Genomic DNA, 23,376 nt, shown 5'->3' with positions numbered 1-23,376 from the left:
CAGATCAAGGAGAAAATACTGCAAGCAGCCAGAAAGAAACAATTTGAGTATTGTGGAAACCCAATCAGAATAACCGAAGATCTGGCAGCTTCTACATTAAGAGATTAAAGGGCTTGGAATACGATATTCCGGAGGTCAATGGAGCTAGGATTAAAACCAAGAATCACCTACCCAGCAAAACTGAGTATCATGCTACATGGCAAAATATGGATTTTTAATAAAAGAGAGGACTTTCAAGCTTTCTCAGTGAAAAGACCAGAGCTGAATAGAAAATTTGAGTTTCAAACACAAGAATCAAGAGAAGCATGAAAAGGTAATCAAGAAAAAGAACAAGAAAAAGAAATTGCAAGGGACTTACTAAAGTTGAACTGTTTTGTTTACATTCCTACATGGAAAGATAACATGTATGATTCATGAGACCTCAGTATTAGGGTAGCTGAAGGGAATATACATATAAATATTTATGTGTATATATATATATATATATATATATATATGTGAATGTGTATGTATGTATGTGTGTATACATATATATGTATATATATACACACATATATATATATATATATGTATATATGGAGAGAGAGAGAGAGAGAGAGAGAGAGAGAGAGAGAGAGAGAGAAAGCGGACACAGGGTAAGTTGAAGATGAAGGGAAGATATCTAAAAGAAACAAAATCAAATTAATGGATGAGAGAGGAACATATTGCGATATTGAGAGAGGGAGATAAGGAGAGATAGAATGGGGTGGATTATCTCGCATAAAGGTGGCAAGAGGAAGCAGTTCTGTGGGAAGAGGGGAGAAGGCAGGTGAGGGGGGAATGAGTGAATCTTGCTCTCATCAGATTTGGCCTGAGGAGGGAATACCATACATACCCAATTGGGTATCTTACCCCACAGGAAAGAAGAGGGAAGAAGATAAAAAAGGGGGGGGATCATGGAGGGGAGGGCAGATGGGGGTGGAGGAAATCAAAAACAAACACTTTCAAAAGGGGACAGTGTCAAGGGAGAAAACTCAATAAAGGGGGAATGGTTGGGAAGGAGCAAAATATAGTTAGTCTTTCATAACATGAGTATTGTAGAAGGGTTATACATAATGATACACATGTGGCCTATGTTGAATTGCTTGACTTCTTGGGGAGGGTGGGTGGGAAGGGAGAAGGGGGGAGAATTTGGAACTCAACGTTTTTAAAAACAGACGTTCAAAAACAAAAAAAAAAGGTTTTTGCATTCAACTAGAAAATAAAATACACAGGCAGTGGGGAGTAGAAATTTAGCTTGCCTACAAAAAAGGAAGGGAAAACGGGATGGGAGGGGAGTGGGGTGACAGAAGGGAGGGCTGACTGGGTAACAGGGCAACCAGAATATATGCCATCTTGGAGTGGGGGGGAGGGTAGAAATGGGGAGAAAATTTGTAATTCAAACTCTTGTGAAAACCAATGCTGAAAACTAAATATGTTAAATAAATAAATTAAATTAAAAAAAAATTAGTGGTGCCTACCACACTACACTAACACCAAAGGAGGCTGCATGTAATGGAAAGCAGCCTGGATTTGGAGTCAGAGGCCTTCAGTTTTAATCTGGAGGTTGCCACTTGTTAGCTCCACAAATTGGCGTGAGATGTAACATCTCTTGGGCTGAGTGTCCTTTTCTCTAAAATGAGAGAATTAGACTAAAATGGCCTTGAATGTCTTTCATGACTCTTAAGCTACATTGTACAAGAACTGGCAATGCCACTGAGAGAGCTCTGTAGGACATAGGAGACACCATGGAGAAGGGAAAGAAGAATATGGCACTACCCAACCAGAGATATCTGATGAGGCATTGTGAAGGTAAAAGAGACTCACAGCTTCCCTGGAGACATTTCTTATACAATTAGTATCTGAGTCTGAACCAGGCCACTTCTGGCGCAGAGCTCACCACCGAAAGGTCAGACAAGTCATGGGACATTTTTCTTCAACTATGAACATTATGAAGACCAAGTACAAAGATGATCTCATGGTGATCCCATTTGACTCCAAGGAACCTTTGGCTGCTATTTGTGTAAGACTTAACAGCATGTTCTCAGGCCTGATCTGTCACTGTAAGTGGAGGCCCTGCCATTGTTGAAGGTAAAGAGAGCAGGAGATACAAGACACAGCCTGTACCTTTTCACTGGTTTCATTTTTCTTTCAGAAACACCCCAACACGAGAACAGAACATGTAGCCAACCAAGGCACGTTGAAAAAGGATGAACTGGGCAAACAAAAGGCAATTTGAGAGAAGAAAAGAATTTGTCTTTGAACTCCATGTACTGCTGCCAAATGACAGTATGAAGTTAGGCACCCGTGACGTGAATGGTACTACTGACTTCATGACCATAATTAAAATAAAATAAAACAAAACAAACATGGACTTGAGCATATTAGAATCTGGAACCAATCTGAACAATTAAGCTGATTTTTCCTTCAAGTGACCATTTAGAAATTTTGCCTAGTGTTGACAGCAGTCATTTGTTTCCATGTGTAAATTATCACTACATCTCTGATTAGCAGTTGTGACAATGGTGCATTCTAACCTCTTACACACTCTGCAGATGTAAACTCTGAGAAAGTCTGAGAGCCAGGGGTGCATAGTGGGTACTTAGTCAGAACTGGAATCAGGAAGATCTTCCAAACCTACTTCTGGCAAATACAGCCATGTGACTATGGGCAAGCTCCTTCGTGCCCCAACTGCCCCAGGGGCAGCACTCTGAAACTCAAAGTTAAAGAGCAGTTACCCACCTGCACTGGTGAAAGGAGTTTCCATGCCAAGAGTTCTATACTCAAATGTAATCACAGGCCTTGACCCCTAACCCTCAAAAGGAAACAGGACCTTTTAAACTGTCTGTTGTAGACCAAGTCCAGCACTGGCATAGTATGTCCTGCTCATAAAACACTCTGGGCCTAGGCAGGTAGCTTTTGGGTTCTTTTGTAATTGGTCACTTTTCCTCCTGTAAGTCCTCCCAACTTTCTCTAGGATTTTTGTTATAAAGCAGGGCTATATACATCTAATCAAGAACTGTTTTCATACCCTGGATGTGAACTAATCAAAATACGATTAGGCATGCTAACAAGCACACCTGTTCTTGTTATCACATTGATTCTGCCATTTGATATGATTAGCACTAGCAAATTAAAAGGTGAAAACATGTGATGATAACACCCGCCCAATAAAGGAGGTGTAATTGTTGTTGTAGGAAAGACGCCAGAGTTCCCCTAATAACCCCCCACAAGGATTCCACATTCACTAACATTACAAATGCTACAGTGAGTTAATTTATCCAGATGCACTTTTCTTTCAAGAAGAACACAATACATTGAATTTTTTGCATTTGTCTCTTGAGCCCGTGATGGATACCAGACAGAGATCATCTGGTCTAGTGCCCTTTGCCAAGTCCATCAGCAGGCATGGCAGAGTAGCCTTTCCAGTAAGCTGGGAATAGGCAGACCTGCATCTGATTCCTGAACCTAGAATTTATTAGACGTGGGGCCAATGGGTATTGATTTCTCCTCTGTGAGCCTCAGTTCCCTCATCTGTAAAAATGGAGATCATAATACATCTCCTATTGGCCCTGCAGTGCTCTTGTAAAGGAAACAATGGGTAAGCCCTACATCCTTATGTAAATAGATTGTGAGATTGCTTAAAGAAAGAGCTCTTACAGCCAGGGAACATTAAGGCTCAGATCCACGTGCAGGGCCTCTGAGTCCATATCCACAATCAGTTCACCGTGCCAGATTTGTTACCTTTACCCTTCACAAAGGCTGATGTTGCTTTTCTCCCCCTTCCTGCTTCCTTTCATCCACTGTCTTGCAGCATGGTCCATTGGCTTTGTTCTGATGTGTTGTCCCCAGGTTTGGAGAACTGATGGGACAGTTTAGGGAATGCTTGCAAAGTCGGACCTCTATGTGAATAGAGAAACCCAATCAATGTTTATTAAGCACTTGCTAAAAAGTGACTTGTTTACTGTTAAAATGAGTAAACGTTACAGTCAAGACTCAGACATAGGTTGATCTAATTCATTGAATTAAGTAATTATTAAGCACTTATTAAACAACACTATGTGTCAGGGATTGGGCTACAGAAATTTCAAAAAGTCCCAGTTCTCACAGAGTGTACATCTTAATGGGAGAGACCACATTGAAGGACAGGCACACAATCTGTCCCTATTACCCTTCTGGGAAGCCTTCAAAGCTTATTAACACAGAACTTGTGCTCTGCTCACACACCTGTGGGATCATGTGTCACTCTGATGTCATCATAGAAGAACGAGGGCTAAAGTAAGATCAACAAATCAAAGTAATCCAGGTAAGTAGGAATAATATACTAACAGACATGAATGCATCACAGTAGAAAGAGGTTGATTCTCTGGAATTGCTACACACACACAGACACACACATACATACACGCAGACACACACTTATGTAATACACATACATACATACAGACACCCGCACACTCACACACACACTCACACCTCCCACACATACTCACACACACATTCACACACACACACACACACACACACACACACACACACAGAGAGAGAGCATACTGACCTAATGACTGCTCTCACCTCAAATGAGGATTGGCTGGCCAGCTGGAGGTTCAGGGCTTGGAAGGCCACCTGGGAGAAGCAGCATCTTTTTCCTAAAAGTTTTTCATTCTTGAGATATATGAGCTGGATGCTTAGAACTAACAAGGTCATTGCACACGTACACATAACAACTGAAAAGAGGATAGGAAGTAGACAAGAATTCCCCCCTACCACTGAGGACAAACTACTGGCGTAAGAAGGGGGAGGCTGGTTGTTCACCTTGGATAAGTCACTTAGCCTCCTTGAGCCTCACTTTCCTCCTCTGTCAAATGAAGGAGGTTGGATCATGTGACTTCTGAGATACCATGTGGCTCTAGATCTCAGATACTTTATGAACTCCAAAGAGTGCAAATAAGAGCAGCAAGAAGATGCTTTGGTCCCTTTTACATCTGTGAAATGGGCAGTTCTCAGCCAGAAGAAGACTGGATGGAAAGTTGTTGCTGTTTTAAACAGTGTGAGGTCCCCCCTTCTCCCAACCAACATGGTTTTGTTTTATTAGATGGAATTTAGTTCTAACAGGGGACTGAATATACTCTAAGTCTACTTTCGGGTTGGATGGGATGTTTTCATTTTCATCATTTTCACTATTGAAAAAAAGAAAAAAATCCCATTTCCTGCATACATGGCTTTCAGTGAGCCCCATGATGGTAAAATTCCAACTGGAAATTTGCCTGCTCTTAAAGGAATCTAAGGATTAAAAATGTTGGCATTGATGAAAGTTGTCAGTCTATGTTCTTAAAGCACTTGGGTGACCTTTAATTTTGATATAAATGAGGTTTATTGTCATGTTCATGAAGATTAAGTGACCAGTGCTCTCAGAAATGGAAGTTAAATATTGATCTACAGGCTTGTGTTTTACCCCATTGCCAAAACTAACCCTTTCTTGTTGATGAATAAATCTCTCTGGGTGATACTTAACCAAGGTGGATAGAAAATGGTCTAATTTCCAGGATTGAGATCAAGGAACACTTAATGACAGACAAGTGTATTGCATGAAGGAATGTGCATCTTTAAGACATTTCTGTGATCACTGGGATGTTTTGGAAAGCATTTCAATATAAGGACTTTCCAGAGAAGTATGCGGGCTGACACAAAAGTCCGGATTAATGAGGAAGCAAATAATAATGAGGCCAGGTATATAACCAGGTATGACATGAAGAAAATGAATATGACAAAGTCACCTAGAGGAGGACTACAACAATGACAAGGGTAATAAGGAAGATGGTGGTAGTGACATGTCAATGCCCTCCACCAAGCAAGAATTGGGAGATCTAAACTTTGCTCTTCATTCTCATCTTGGGCAACTCTTACAGGTGTGGTATCCATTCACAATGCTTAATACTTTATTCTGGTTGGTACAATCTCCTGGGTATCAGGAAAACCTTCAGACTCTCCATCAGTTATCAACTGCTATTGTGATATGGAGCAAAGCTGAGCTTTTAGTACATTTTGTATAGGATGGCCATTGGTCATATCTACATTTCTGATGTCCATCACTTGAATTTCCACTGGGCTTTGTGTCCCCTCCTTTTATGGCTCTTCTGAGAGAATTGTATTCCATGTTTTGAAAACATACAACATGGTGAGATTGTTATTTCTAAAAGGATAAGTACTTGAGGCCAGGTCTGGTTGGTGGTCACTGAAAGGGCTACACAATTGTTTAAATGTGACCCAAGTATCAGCTCCATTTACTATTAAATTGTATTATCAGTTCATTCTTTAGGTGCTATGTCTGCCCAAGTATATTTCTGCCCTAGGACTAACTCAGTGAACTCTAAACCTAACTATAAATCATTTTTATTCATTTTTTTCCTGTATGAATTATTTTAACCTCATTTAAGTGACTGTGTCTCATTTAGGCATGAACATAGATTCTGGTCAGCTTTGCAATCAATAGAATGTTACACACAAAACAGTAATAATTATAGATTTTCTTCATCAATTGGAAATCACCTTTCTGCTTGTACCTCACAGAAAACATCGTTCATAGCACTGGAAAGAACCTTAAGGAGCATGTCTTCCTGAGATATGCTTCTACTGATGGTGAAATACAATGGAATACTGAATAATTCTTTCTTCTTTTTTTCGCTTTTTAGAAAGAAGTTAGGAGGGAGATGGAGGAGGGAGGAAAGAGAAGAAAGAAGTATTCGCTATCACTGGAAATGGTTATTCTTCAGCTTATACATTAGCTACAAGGGAGACCTAAGACTTTCTATGGGTGACATACATATGAATTCAATCAAACATGCATTGAATGTATCTATGGCAGAGTCGCATGGATTTGTTTTAAAAATGGAAGAGTTTATGGTGGATATTCAGGATCAAATCCTCTCCATAGAAATAATAGAAAAATCGTGCTTGAGGTCCAAAAAGTAAATTGTTTATGCAGATTATGCAGTGAAACAGTGGTGTCAAATGAGAATTGAAATTGGGCCATTAAAATGTACACAAGGATACCTATGGATGTATGCTAAATTAGAAAATCACGTATTAACCTTATCTATGTCTTACTGAATTTCAATTATTTTGCAAACTATTTCCCAACTACATTTTAATCTGGTTCAGCTGCACTTGGGAATGTTGTGGGCTTCAGGTGGCCCATTGGCCATGGATTTGATATCTTTATAACACCTCTCTGCAAAAGCAACAAACTAGTGTCTTCTAGAGACCCAGAAAGACATAATCTGGTGCTGATAATTATAAACCACAAATTCATTATCCTTTGTAAACTAACTGACAACAAAATCCCATAGTATAAATACAAACCAGACAATATCCTTGAACACTTCATTACTATGTTGCACCAAAACTAGAGAAGTGTCCCTGATCAAAAATTATTTAGATTGGACCTTGATCTTTAAATTATAGCTTCTTAAATATCCAGCATACATAATCTCCAAGCTACGTGGAATGAAATGTTTTCAGCATACAGAGACATAGCAAAAGAAATCAAATCTATGTGGGAACTAAGATTGGATGGCTCTAATAGCCGTAATCCTCGCTCTTACTGTAACTCCCATAAGTTTGCTTTCATCAAATCTGTGGAAATGTTCATTCAATTAGAAAATCAGCCATTTTTCTCTACCAGTGCAATAGCTTAAATGTTCAGTTGTTTCAGTCCTGTTCAACTCCTAATGGCCCCATTTGGGGTTTTCTTGGCAAATATACTGGAGTAGTTTAATATTTCCTTCTCTGAGGCAAACAAGGTTAAATGACTTCCTCAGAGTCACATAGCTAATAAGTGTCTAAGGCTGGATATGAACTTCCGATCTTCCTGACTCCAGGCCTGGTGTTTTATCCACTAGGCCACCTTGCTGCCTCTATTAAATAGAAAGATAAAAACAGTTCTTTTTTGACTGATCCAAAAATCATTTCTTATCTGATAGAAGAGAAAGAAGAGGAAAACTAAGCAGAATAGAAAGAGAAAGAGGAGAAAGAAGAAACCAAACGATATTTATTAAATACCTACTATGTGTCAGGTGCTGTGCTAAGTGCTCCTTAAAGAAACTTTTCATATTGAATTAAGCATTATTCCAGCTCTTTTTTATATTGAATAATCCAGACTTTGTAAGGAAATGGGAAACTGTGCCACACACCTCTCCAAGCTGCAAATATTCTAACTGAACACCTCGCAAGACACAGACAATTCAGCAGTCCAACTACACATCAGAACTTTGCCATCTTTTCTAATTAAGAAATGAAAAATCTCCATCCATAGAGACATAGAAACATCCTGGAGAATACAAGAAATGAGTTGTACTGAATTTGCTAGAATTGTTACAGATAAAACTTTGTCTACAACTACGCAGCAATAGCATTGACTCACAAAAACGTTTTTAATAAATGTCACTACATGGACTACTCAAAATCTCAAAGCTATGTCAAAAAAACTTTCACGTTCTAGAATCCTAGTGAGAGAAAACCAAAGCCCAGAGATACATGTACCTATCATGGCTGCTAGCTGATCTACTCCTGAAATTGTCCGATCAATGCCTTCAAGAAGTCTATGGTGGCCACACTTTTGCCCTAACCTCTTTATACCACCATGTCACAATCATTTTATCCTTCTGTGCTGCACTCCACAGAATGTTCAAAATAAAGGAACAGTAGCAGGCAAGTGCCTTCTCCCAGGAACATTGCTATCCGACCCCCATCAAACCAAGAGAGGAAGGAGTTTAGAATTAGCACAGGAATTTCCATGTATTCACCACTTTAGGAATCAGAAACTGAACTTTCTGAAGTTTGTTCCTTCATTTTCCCTTTCTGGGCCTCATTTTTCTCAACTAGGAGATGGGAAAACTAGATATGATCAATTCTGAGTTCCCTTCAATCTCTGTTCATCTAAGGTTCTCATGGTACAAGATTCCATCCAGTGATAAAATTCTCTGGCCCTATGTTTCCGTTGTTTCTTTACTTGGGTGCAATGTTTTGAATTAAAATGGCAATATTCCTAACCCTAGATGGTTTTATTTCTTACTTTACCCTGTCAATCTATGAGGAGCTGACAGAATTCCTAGTGCTAATCGCAGGTTCACCTCATAAATAGATAATAAATTAGAAGCTGTTTGGAAAAAAAATCCTTCTAGAATGAAAAAAAAAAAGTACAGAAAATTATTTCATTATGATATAAAATCAGTGAGTTTGTGGTCCACTAACACCCACCCAATCTTTTCCCATTCTTTCCTTTTCCCGTTCTTTTCTTTGCTATTGTATACAGGTGGTCACTGTTGATTCTTCATGAAAGAATCTTTATACAAGATCGATGCGATTCCTACAATCATTTGTTAAATGACATGTGACACTAAAATTCTCCACTTTAATATCACTCCCAGAGAATAATAGATGCAATTCCAGCCTTTAATGTTATTTTTGTTAAGATGCTGAGATCATTCAAAAATATATACATAATCTCCTAATTTCAACAAAATCAGTCCCCAGGACTTGACCATGAAAACCATGTTGAAGAACAAATTTTTAAGGATGAGCAGTCATCTTGAGTGCACAGGCTCGTACATCCACAGACCACTTCAGGATTTTCTTCATTTTCACTTGCTCAATAAAAGGCATAAAATAAGTAACATGGCTCTTAACATGAGGACAGCTGAAGCTAAGACTGTGCTGTATGCCACAGCACCTTAACTTGCCATGGATAATGAAAAGAGAAAGTGCTGAGCTAATAGCACCCGGAAAAATGATTAACACTCAGAATGCATTTCAATCGTGATAAAATTGCTCCAGTGTTTCAATATTCCTTTCATGTAGTCTCAGAATGGCTCAATTTATTGAGGGAAATTTCCCAATTCAGCATAGACTTCATTTTCTTCCAGTTTTGCATTTGCCTGCTTCCAATAGATGCCGCACATGGGCTACTTTAAAGCATTTATTCAACATAACCAACATTAATGTGACATTGCAACTAAATGGATTCAATAAATGTTATGTAAACTCTGCTATGGGTATTGATGTAAATTTTATTACTATGGAGTATTGATGGCTGTTGGGATGCATGAACGGAGTTTTGATTCTCCCCATCCTGACTTTGCCTTCAATAACACATCATGCTTGAGACCTGGGCATGTAAAGCTGAAAGATGCAGGTGAACACATTTTATTCCTGCTTTGTGCTGAGGTACCTATATCTGAATATGTATTTATTTTTTGGCTGTGTATATATCTCTTTCTTCATAAATTCATATGTAGTCATTAATGAACAGAATTTGACTATATCACATGAAATATATATGTATATATATAATATGTTAACATTATATCATGTTAAATATCTACAGAAATGAAATACTATTGCTATAAAATTCTGTAAAGGATCACAAGTTTACTAATGTCTTTCCATTCCTAACTGAATATTCAGGCTAAAGGCAATGATGAATATGAAGAATTTAGAGAAATTAGGGAAGACATCTGCACTGAGGAAAATGAAAAAAGCACAAGAACCAGACAGAGACACAGCACTTAGCAGCAACAAAATCTCAGGTTCATAGCCAATATATTTGGAGTTAATTCAAGAATCTCTACTTTCATGACCAGATACACTCCCTTCTTCTACTAATGCAGATAAGAACCCTTCCTTCTCCTGCAGGAGCACCTCTTAGAATTCCCTTCACCATCCTTCCCCACTCCAAAGGCCCTGTGATCTCATTGATTTGAACCTTCTCATCACCATTACTGAGAAGAACCCAACTGTGTTTTCCCAACCACTCTACTCCTTCCTATGGCCACAGAGAACTTTGACTCAGTTATAATACTTTACAACTAAATGGGTTAATGAGTGTTATATAAACTCAGGTATTCAGTCAATATAATTTTATTAAGTACCTACTGTGTGCCAGGTACTGTGCTAAGCAACAGGGATACAAAGAAAGGCCAAAATAGAGTCCAAGCTCTCAAGAATCTCACAGTCTAAGAGGAAGCGAACAGGATAATAACAATATGGTAACATGCCACATACAAGGGAGCTCATTTCAGATGAAAAGCACTAAGATTAAGAAGGACTGGAAAAGGTTTCTTGTAAAAGGAGGGACTTTATCTGAGTCTCAGAGGAAGCCAGAAAGTGAGTAGGCAGAGATGAGGAGGGAGAGAGTTTCAGAAATGGAAGACAGACAGTGAAAATGCCTGATGGGGAGATGGACTATCTTAGAACTGACTGGAAGACAATATCACTGGGTCATAGAGTACCTAGTGTGTGGGAAGGAAGAAGGTATAAGGTATGAGAAGCTCGACATGTGAGAGAATGGTAAACTATGGATGGTTTTCAAAATCCAAACAAAGAAATCTCTGTCTGCCCTTGGAGGCAATAGGAATTCAGTAGAATTGAGGAAATAGGGAGATGACAGCCTGCTCTCTGCTTACCTCCAGTCTTTCATCTTGAAATATCTATTGGCTATTTTGAACTGGATGCCATGTATAAACTCAACACACCCAAAAGTGAACTCATTCTCTTTTCCCCAAAATGCTCCCTTTTTTGTAATTTTCCTGTTACTGTTGAGAGTTCCACCATTATCCCAGTCCCGCATAAACTCATTTCTTCACCCCCTCAGTCCACCCTTTATTCAGTTGCCAAATTAATCTTCCTAAAATTCAGGCAGGACTATCACCTTGTTGCTTTTCTACAACTAAATCATGTCTCGATACTCTAAAATACAACGACACTGGACAGTTTGCTATTGCTTCTACAAGACACTCCATCTCCTAAGCTGGGGATTTTCATTGTCTGTTCCCCATGACTGGAATGTTCTCCCTTCTAATCAGTGAAGAGCTTCCCTGGCTTCCCTCAAGTCCTGGATAAAATCCAACCCTCTAAAGGGAACCTTTCCCAATCCTCCTTAATTCTCATACTTTCCTTATGTTGATTATTTCCAATTTAGCCTGGAAATGGCTTGTTTATAGATAGTTATTTGGCTGTTCCCTTTTTATTAAATGGTGAGTTTCTTGAGAACTGGGACTGTCTCTTGCCATTCCTTGTGTCCCTGGCACTTAGAACTGTAACTGGTACATAGGAGACAAAATGTTTATTGACTGATTGACTGATATTCTAGAAAAATGAATGTGATAGCTGAGGAGAGGATGAACTAGAAATGGGGAGACAGTTGAGGCAGGGAGACTGTAAAGGCAATCAGGAAATGAGAAGATCTTTCCCGCCCATTTCAATAGGCTTCAGGGGGCTCTCAGGGTCCTAGGGGGAGTGGCTAAGACTAGAGCCAATGGTAGGTACCTGAGTTCTGGTCACTCAGATGACATTCTAGTCGACGGGATGACATCTGGTGACTACATATAAAGGAGAGAACACAACTTGGAGACTGAGATGTAGTAGAGGGGGGAGAAGGAGAAGCAGTGGCAGCAGTGGAAGTGGCAGCGGCTGCAACATCAGAAGTGGCGGCAGTGGAGGCAGGCGCTGCTAAAAGCAGGACTGACCCTTGTGCAGACTGGAGAGTGCTGAGCAAGGGCTTGAGGCCAGTGGGTAATCTTCTTACTGGAGGGCCCTAGCATTGGTGGGAAGCACCAGTATGGCTTGGTTTGCGGCCATAATATTTTTCTGTAACCTCCTGATCACTATTGTGAGATGGGCATATTGGTTTTGGAAGGTTCTTGCCAGAATATCAATTTGGGGACACTGGTCCATGGGCCTGCTATTTTGGACCCTGAATAAATGCTTTAACTCCTCTGCCTTCTACTTAGAGAATTCCTTATATCCTGTGATTCTGAACCATTCAGACATATTCATGATTTTCTCTGAAATCATGAATTCTGCCTTAATGATATAGAGACCACCCAGAAGGCTACTTCGATAGTCTTTGTGTAAGGTGATTAAGGCCTGCACCAGGGTGGTGGCAGTGTCAGAGAAGAGAAAGGGGCATAATATGAAGGTAAAAATGTCAGGACTGATTTGATGTAGTGATGAATCATAGACTGTGAGGAGCTTAAGAGGACATTTATCTTATGAGTCTGGGTGATTGGGAAGAAGGTCATTCTTCAACAGTAAGAGAGAAGTTAGGAAGAAGGGAGGGTGTTGGAAAGAAGACAATGAGCTTAATTTTGGACATTTTGAGTTTCAGGTGTTGACAAGATACCCACTATGAGTAATTGGTCTATATTCTAACACCATGAAGTACAAAGAGTTTTGACTCTCCCCGACCCAACTTTACCTTCCATGTTGCTCTAGAATTTTCATGAATGAAAGCTGAGTACATATATGTAAATGTTTGAGGCTAAAACCACTTTTTTAACCTTTGTGTGGGAATCTGTGGGTGGCCTCCCTCACCTTTTAATGTTTTGAACAAATAAGTGCCTCCAGTGAGCTCTGTCTCAGTGATCTCACTGTGCCACATGACCAATCCATAACCATCTTCTTAAAATAGACAATGCTAGTGTCCTATTATTGAAATAATGATACTCATACTCCTTTTCTTTTAACAAAAGGTAAATGAGAAAAGTGAGGAATGCCAAATGTGATCAATTGTCACCACTCGATTAAGCAATTTGAATTACCTATATAGGGAGGATGTATCTGGGGCATGGGGTGGGTGGATGGTGTTTGCCTGCATGAATAGGAATAAAGAACTACCTTCATCATATACTTGATGTTAGCAAAAAAAGTCTAAGGAAAAAAATGAGCCTTCTAAAGTAAAAAAAAAAAAACTTCAATGAACAGCACCTGAGGAACAGGTCCCAGATTCTTACCAAACATACTGTTCTTTATTTGTGTGATAACTGTACATCAAAATAATTTTGCCTCTTTGTTTGCTCTTGGCAATATCTAAATTATGAAGAAATTATGGGGCAGCTAGGTGGCATACTGAGTAGAGCACCAGCCCTGGAGTCGGGAAGACCTGAGTTCAAATCCAGACTCAGACACTTGACATACTTGACTAGCTGTATGACCTCGGGCAGGTCACTTAACCCCAATTGCCCTTCCTTTCCCCCTCAAAAATTATATATCCAAAGTACCACATACAGCAACATATCATTGATTGTGTACGTTCTCATTAAGAAGATTCTAACAAAAGTCTGTATGATTTTATACTACCCCATCATCCTAATGCAGTGAAGAATGATGTCCATCAGGAATACCCCAAGGCCCTTTGAAATCCAAAGTACCTTCAGAGTGATCCAGAAAGAAGTGTTCAATATAGTTTGAATGGTAAATGTATTCTATTGTACAACACGTCTTTGAAAATTACATATCCATACAGGGTAAATACAGTCAAATTCAATTGATCAAAATATTTTATTGACTAGAACTCTGACTATGCTGCATAACTGAGCATATAGTACAAGTACAGGCGAATAATATTCTGGTTACCAACTGTCAGTCAGAAACCAAAAGGTATTTTAGCGGGTTAATGAAATCCTACCCAGAAGATTTTATACTTAATGATAGGAAGTGATTGCAGAATACAAAAATGCATAGCTCTGGAGTGAAAATTAAGTGAAAAGATAGGAGGTAAGTGAAGAGATGGGAGTGTCCATCCAGCTGTCTGTGGAACAAGTTCAAATTACCTGGGAGGTGATGGGAGAAGATGCTAGATGTCTCTTACAATAGTGAAAAAATACAAAACAAAACAGAAATTGATAGTTGTGATTGTTGAGCCATGGCAGGTTGTTGCTTACTTGTCCTAAAAGCTGGGTAACATGGGGTGTGATAATCTCAGGAAAATTAAAATTGCAGGTTGACCAAAGGTCCATGGAAAAAGAGGATGGCTACTGAGAGTAGGAAATGATGTGTCACCCAGTGAGATGTGGTGTTAAAAACATGACAATTCAACTTGGTACAACACATTAGGGCTTGCATTTTCTCCCATTAGCATTACACCAAGACTACAGAAATATTATTATCCCTGTTTTACAGAAGAGGAAACATTTTTGGAGAAAAATCTTGCCAAGGAACCCAGGGTGAGTAAAGGAGAAAAGTCGAGTTTTTGCCTTAATTTGTACTCTGGGCACGTTGATCTGGATAAATCCGTGCAATTAATTGGCCCTGCACCAAGCACTGAACCTCTTTCAGACTGAGTTTTCCTCATCTGTAAAATGGCAAGAACAAAAGCACCTACTTCATGGGATTGCTGGAAAGGAAAAATGGGAAAATTTACAGATTGTTACCATATGTGTCTATATTATATCTCATATATAAATTGCTATATAGGTGTGCCTATGTGTGAGTACTGTATATACATACATATGAGAGTACTGTATAAATATAGGACCATTATATATAGACATATGGATTGTACCTAAACACATGTATACATATATGTTTATATGTATGTGTGTGTATATACATATATGTATATATATATATATATATGTATATATATATATAAACTTTGTAAACCTTAAACAACGATAAAGATTTGAGTTATTATTAGTGTTATGATATACATGGGCAGAGGACATTGAACTGCTGATACAGCCTCAGATCCAGTGATATCTCAAGCTCTTACAAACAAAACAGTAAACAAACCCAAATCTCTGTTATTGAACTTCTGACACTGAGAATCACTTGCTATGTAGCAGAGGCATTGAACTCTGCTCAGACTCTTCTTTTACTTCAGGTTCTCCCATTGAGGACTTTCTGGAGAATGGCATAAGGACAGTCCCACCAAGGACTTTCTGGAGAATGGCATAAGGACAGTCCCATTGAGGACTTTCTGCAGAATGGCCTAAGGACAGTTCATTAAGGACTTTCTGCAGAATGGCATAAGGACAGTTTCCTAACAGAGACAGACCACATTAGAGAAACCAACAATTTGTCTAATGGCCATGGAGACTAGCTCACCCATGATGTTTGTTGTGTTCCCAGGAAACAGCCTTGGGAAATACATTGAACAAGTATTATTACCCTTCTGTTGCAAATGAGGAAATCCAGAACCACACAGATAACACACATTCGTCCCATAGCTCATACCTCTGCAAAATCTTGAAGCTAGTTTTCTTGTGCTTTGTTATCCCCATTCTTCAATGCAAGATATCAGCATCTTACTATTTAATGATCAAAGCTTACTGGCTGCCTATTTTTGTGGAGTGAAGAATGTTTTTACATGTATAAATACAACAAAATTTCATTTTAAAGTGTAAAAAAACCACCATACAAGAACAGCCCACAAGCTGCATTTGAACCAGGCACTTCCTTCTCATTATATGGATGTTCCAAACCATAGACTAAAGGATACTCAATTTCACATTTCAAAAGGAAATGAGCTTTCTCCATTCAAATTTTCCCTCAATCATGGCCATTTTACCCACTGTATCATGGAGAATTTTTCCATCTCTGCTCTAATATTTTCCTGTTGAATTAGATCATTGGATGAAAGGCCAGATCCAAAACAAGACCTTTCTAATGCAGTTAGGAAGTGAAAATGGATCCTCTGTCAGAGACTCCTGTTGAATACTGAGTGGGTATTCAGAGATCTACTCTTCAGGAGGTATCTTTCAGGGAGTCCAAATAAAAGGATTCACTTCTGAAGGGAATGTTGTCCAAATGAGAAGAGTCTCTGATTCACCCATGACTTTGTATCAAGCACAGGACCCTTCATTAACTATGTGTTAATATGTTAATTATTAAATTAAATTCAATGGCAACAATACAAAAGGTCTTTACCAAAGTCCACAACAAAGCAAAAGAGATTGGTCCAACCACCTATCATGAAAAAGGGAAGTGAATGAAAACCATGTATCAACTAGAATATGCTGTGCATTTGGGTGGCTGGCTATACAAGTTAGGCAACCAATATGGACTGGATTTCTTGCATCTCCCTTGCACTTACATAAAAGATCTAGCCTAGAATTAAGGAAAGTAATGATCATTTAACTGGGCCACACCAAAGAAATCCCAGAGTACCTTCAATCATTTCAACGTGCTCTCTGCAGCTGAAGACCAGCTCCTGAAACATCAACAGTATTATCTTGGTAATGTTTTATGTCTTAGTGTCATGAAATCCAAGGAGCTTGGAAGAATCAATAATTAGAAAATGCAAATGGAAATTGAAGCCTAGGTGAGAGAATAGGATAGAATCTGAGCAGTACACCCTGAAACAGTACATGTCTAAGGGAAAGGAAGGTGGTGCAGGAATGTGGATCAGAGGACAGCTGGAGGCCTGAGCTCTACACAGGTTTCTTTGGCATTCTGAAAAAAAGAGGAGTGGGGGTTTCCTCTGTGGAGGACTTATGGAGAAGTATGGGCAATGAGTAAAAGCTGTCAAGGTGAATTTAGGCTTAAACTGAGGGATAGAAAAAGACAAAAAGATGTCTTCCTAGCAATTAGAGAGGTGCAAAAGTACAAAGAGCTGTTTCAGGAACTTGTAGGTGGCTGGCTCTGACAAAGAATGCATTTCCATTTTTCTGAGGTGGTCTTTGAAAGCCTTTCCAGGATGGAGGTTTGCTTGTTCTCTGGCAGTAAGAGAATCACATGAGGCCAATTGGTAAGACAGGGTTGGGACCTGCTCTTGGGGAAAAGATGCTAACATGGCTAAGAATCTAGAGAAAATCAGCCTGGCCTCCTGCCTTAAGAGCAAGGCTAGGAGGCAGGAAGCCCCCCATTCATGTCATGCCTCTGCCACACACTGGCTACATAGCCTTGGCCAAGGCCTTTCACCTCACTGTGATCCAGCAACTCTAAATAATACTTGATTTTGCAGAGAATGGGTTGATCTGCAACAGTAGAGGGAAGCATTTTCCTCTCAAAGGTATTATTCCAAACCAGTGAAATCTCGGGTCCATTCCTTATCTCCTCATACCTACACCTCCCTCCAATATCCCCAAGCATACATATATGCATGCACATGAATGTTCACGTATGTACACACACACCATTAAAATAAGACCTGGCAAATCTTACATTATCAAAGTAAGCATTGTATGATCTGGTCCCTTGTCATTCCCTTGTAACTCTCCAGCACAAAGCAAGTAGTGACATGGTTACAAGTATCAAGAGCTTTCTGAAGGAATGCCAAAAATCTGACTGATATTGTCTCAGAGGATGGCTAAGGTGATCATTCTAGATGAATGCCTGGATCGCCTAAATCAAATTGAACTGAATGGAACTGATGGGTAAATCCTTCCCCCCTTTACCATTACTGCTTGTTCATGGATGGATCAGAAACTCTCCCCATGTGTTTATGAGTTTGAAGGATGCATTCATGATATGATAGTAGTAGGACACTACATACTCTAAGGGTAGGTTTGGATAAGACACTGCTTTTCCCTGTTGCAAATTTGATAAATGCCTGTTTCATGACCATGTCAATTCAATTCAGTATATGTATATGTATATATATATATATACGTATATATATACATATATATATATACATATACATATACACACACATATATATGTATGTATATATACACACACACACACATAAATATATATGTATATATATACACACACACAGAAATATATATATATACACACACAGAAATATATCTATATATCTACATCTATATATCTATATATCTATATCTATATCTATATCTATATCTATATCTATATCTATATCTATATCTATATCTATATCTATATATCTATATATCTATATATCTATATCTATATATCTATATCTATATCTATATCTATCTATCTATCTATCTATCTATATATATATATATATATATATATATATATATATATATATATATATCAAGTGTTTCTTATGAGGCAGGCACTTTTTCTAGGTTCTGGAAATAGGGTTAGCTACTTGATCTGAGATTCCATTCAGTATCTGGAGATCAATGATGATCAAACTCCATCAATGCGGGATGGCAATTTCTCTGCAATTTACAGTCTTATAGCATTGCCAAAGGCTGCAAAAGATTGTGAGATTTAAATTCAGGCAGACCTGACTTGGAGGCCAGGTCTCTGTTCCTGAAGAAATGCTGCCTAGGAATAAAAAGTGTTGGTGGGAGGGGGGAAGCAGCACATACTCTCAATAAGCTCACAGTCAAAAAGGAAATACAACATATACATTAATAAATATGATGAAAGACAATTTGTAGAGGGAGAGTCAAGATATCTGCCTCCATATCCCTCATTCAAGGCAAAGATTTGAAATAGCTTCATGTTAAAAGAAAAGGTTCCAGATAGTTCAATTTGAATCATTTATTTACTGACCTAACCCCTGTGCCATCTCTGTCTCCAAGTAATGGTCATGTATTTTAACTGTGCCTCATTCCTCTAAGATCTTCATGTCCCAGGAGATAATGGTCTCTGATTCCTTCTTAATTGGCCCACCATGAAGTTCTTCCCTGGACTCTGTCCTTTCAGGAGTGTGGGTGATAACACCTCTTTCTTGTTGGCTCAATGAAGCTGCTTTTCCTGAAAGAACATTTGCCCCAAAATAGCATCAAGCAAAAGAGGATGTCATTAATGCTGATAGAGGAACACCGTGGTGCAAAGCAGGTGGCTGAGATGGGTTCGAGCCAACTTATCCTGCCCATATATATCATCTTTAGAAATTTTCTCTTCAAGTAGAGTTCTTCATTCACACTCGCCAATTGAGAAACCCATAATAAAAGATAAATATCAGGCAAAATGCTACAATGCCATATTCCATTCTCTTTTGAGATGCAAATATCTTCTACAGTACATACAAGCCCATGCTGTACTACTTTTATCAGATAATTATTCTAATCAAGCCCATTAATCTGTTCTGTTGGAAAAAAATCGCTTATGGTAGCTCGGTGAATATTAATTTTCAAATGAGTCTAAAATCTGCTGTGAATACATGCATGACGCACATAGAATGCTGGTTTTACAAAGATTTTTTTCTGCCTTTAATTTACAATTTCCAGTATTTTAAAGGGGAAAAAACATTCTTATACACTAAGGTTTGGTTCCTCTTCTAGTTTTATTTCCATCACAAAACTGACCTGAGCTTTTCATCCTGAATCTTTTTATAGTATGTTAATATTTCTAACTATTAAATATTATGTGTGTGTTATATATATGTAATATGTGGGAAAAATTAAGAAAAACAATAAACTAAGGCTAATGTAAAAAATCTTTAATTTGCCCAAATCCTTGGGTATTAGTGCCCAATTTATTTTAGGAAACAATTCCCTGCTATAATTTCATGGAAGCAATCACAAAATTGCAGAGTTGGGAAGGACCTCCATGGATACCTGTTTCAACAATCTGACTAGCAGCTTCTGTGGGGGTGTCAGATCCACCCACAGCCAGCACCCAGAAAGCTGCGGGCATGCTGGGAAAGCACAGGTTCTTTTGATCTGCTTAACTAAGGAAAGCAAGGTGAAGGGGTTGACAAGTTTACTTTAATCCAGCATACAGACAGCATTCACTTAGTTCAGGGGAAAAAGCCAGCATCTAAACTTCAGAACAAAATACTAACAATTTACAAATATTCTCAGACAGACCCAATGCAATTCATAGTTACCAACATCTAGGTTCAGCCCAGGAGCTCAGAACAAGGGCTGGCCCAGAGTTATACGCCACCACTGCTGTAGGGAGGAGCTCCAAAGAACAGACAGCCAACCCCTGGTTTTTATATCTTTTTCAGTGTCAGGGGTGAGTCACCCATGCGACTTACCCATGTGACCTAGAATCCTCACAAAGAGGCGACTTAAACCCACGTGGTCTAAAAGCCTCTGCTCTCCCAGACATGTAAACTAGGCTCTCCCTGGAGTTAGCCCCACCTTGGGCCCACCTTAGTTGCCAATCCACACCCAGTAAGGTTTTACACCTAATAGGGGTTTGGGCCTGGGGCTTAGCACCTAGTAAGCATTACTCAAAGAAAACAAAGGCCATTTTGCTTACCAACACAATACCTTGAAATATCTGTCTGGAAAAGAATCTCCTTTATAACATCCCAACAAATCATCACCTAGTCTGTTTAATGACCCCCACAGTGGGCTAACTCTTGTATGGCTCTTGGCAATAATTCAACATTAGGCTGGTTCTAACTGTTATGGAGTCAACATGTCTGGTTCCTTCAACTATCATTATAGGCCCTTCAACTTCCTAATGAAGCAGAGTCTCATAGTTTCTCTGGGATGGGGGGAGGGTAGGTGAAGAGACAAAAGAGATTAAAGAGCTATTTTTGTTGTATACTCAAAGTTCCCCTGCAAAAAAAGAACCCCATAATTTTGTGGAACAGTTGTTCATCTTTTTTGATGTGTTCATGGAAAGCATGAGGAAAATCACTACTATTAAATTAAGGAGTAAGAAGACAAAACCCAAAATGGCCCTTGTCAACAAGTTCATGTTTGTTTGGGATCTGTCAGGAGAAATTAAATAGATTTTTAAGGCATAAAAATAAAAAGTAATTTCAGGAGGTCAAGGAAACTATAAACTGAAGAGAGATAGTGCATCCATTCAAAACATAAATAGTAATCTCCTACTACATGCCAGGCTTTGGGGATAAAAAGACTACACAAAATAACCTTTGCCTCAAGTGGCTTCCATTGTGTTCTGGGACTGCAGGAACACAGCCTAGTGGAGACAGTAAAACATAAATTTAACACTTTTTAATTTCTGGACAGACTGAAATAGAGGAGGAGCCTTGGAGGAACCTAGGAATTCCAAGAGGCATTGATTCTGAGTAAATAATCAATGTGTGGAAGAGAGTCTTAGGCTACTAGCCAGTTCAAGTGGGAAAGTGATGGGTGGGTCCCTTAAAGAAAATTGGGAAATTTGGAATGGAGATGGATCCAGTGGGGAAGAAAAAAAGAAGCATTAGACACATTGAGGTATCCATTACCTCCTCTCGACTGAACTCTAACTTGCCTTATGTAACTAGTATTTGGGAGGGGCATCCTAGTTTATCAGTCCTTTGTAATGAGCTTTCAGTTCACTAAAAAACAAAAACAAGAAAACTAATGTCCTTTCATTATCAGATGGATTACGATCTGGTCATGATATCTTCATATGGAAATGTACACTTTTTTTAAAGGATTTTAAGATTTTACAGCAGGGGCAGTTAGATGGTACAATGGATAGAGTACCAGACCCAGAGTCAGGAAGACCTGAGTTCAAATCCAGCTTCAGACACTTACTGGCTGTGTGACCCTGGGCAAGTCACTTAATTTTTCGAATTAGTTCCTTCTTTTGTAAAATGAGCTGCAGAAGGAAATGGGAAACCATTAGAAAATCTCTGCCAAGAAAACCCCAAATGGAATTTCAAAGAGTCAGACATGACATAAATGACTGAAAAACAACAAAGATTTTATATGCAGCCTCATTAAATGAAAGATAATCATAATCTCTCTACATTTTGGGCCTGAGAAAGGGTGTTTGGTTCCAAACTCTGCCATTCATGTCTTAGCGATCCTGCCCAGCTTTGTAGCATCTGTAAGTTTGCTAAGAAGGCTATCTGGGCCTTTAACCAAGACACTGAGAAGAGTTTTCTGTCCCTCTGATAGAAGCAGGAAACCCAAGGCATTCAACAGGACACACCTCTATCGGGTTGGTATTAACTCATTAATGACCATTCTCTGGGTCAGATCACTTTACCAGTTCACTATTCACCTAAATGCACTATTATCTGGCCTTCATTTTTCTACTTTGTTCACAAAAACAATGATACTCTGTGGAATGATTTTTAAATCTGTTTTAATTACACACATCACAGCATTTCACTGATCTATAGTCATGAACCCTGTAAAAAGCAAGTTTAGTCATAGTGCCTCTGTGACCAATGCTTTCTTCTCTAAATATTTCAAAGTTATCATGATTACATGTTCTAGAATTTTGAAATAATTTCAAATTCAGCTCATTAACTCATCTGTGCAGACTCTATGCTATTCCATTTTTTAAAAATCTTGACAGCATTTGCATTTTTTCCAATTCCATAGTGCTTTAGATAATCTCCATGTCTTATATTACTTTGTGTGGTGGTTGGTTTAGACCTTTCATCAAAGGCAACTAAGTTCTTTCTTTTTCTCCCTCTATCTCCTTTTCTTAGGTCTTAACTGCTCATTAGCCATCTGTCATCCCTTCCTTCCACTTCCCAAAGCATTCAGGGCAGAGAAAAGTTAAGAACAGTTACAGGTGAGCAACTCTACCTTACCTTCATCAGCTGTTACAATTTCATGCAATTCAATTAAATAAGCACTTATTAAGCACCAACCGTGAGCAAGGGATTGGGAATGCAAAGGGAAAAAATGAAACACATTCCCTGTTTTTAGCAATGTGCATTCTCTTATTGAAATGACATAGTTTTGTCTCATTACCTGCATTCAATGACATGTGGTAAGTTCCTCCTGTGCCATTCATCTGCTCGGTCAGTTAAAGAGA

The sequence above is a fragment of the Trichosurus vulpecula genome, chromosome 5 (assembly GCF_011100635.1).
Source record: "Trichosurus vulpecula isolate mTriVul1 chromosome 5, mTriVul1.pri, whole genome shotgun sequence".
Lineage (NCBI taxonomy): Eukaryota > Metazoa > Chordata > Mammalia > Diprotodontia > Phalangeridae > Trichosurus > Trichosurus vulpecula.
Note: the sequence above shows the minus strand (reverse complement) of the source record.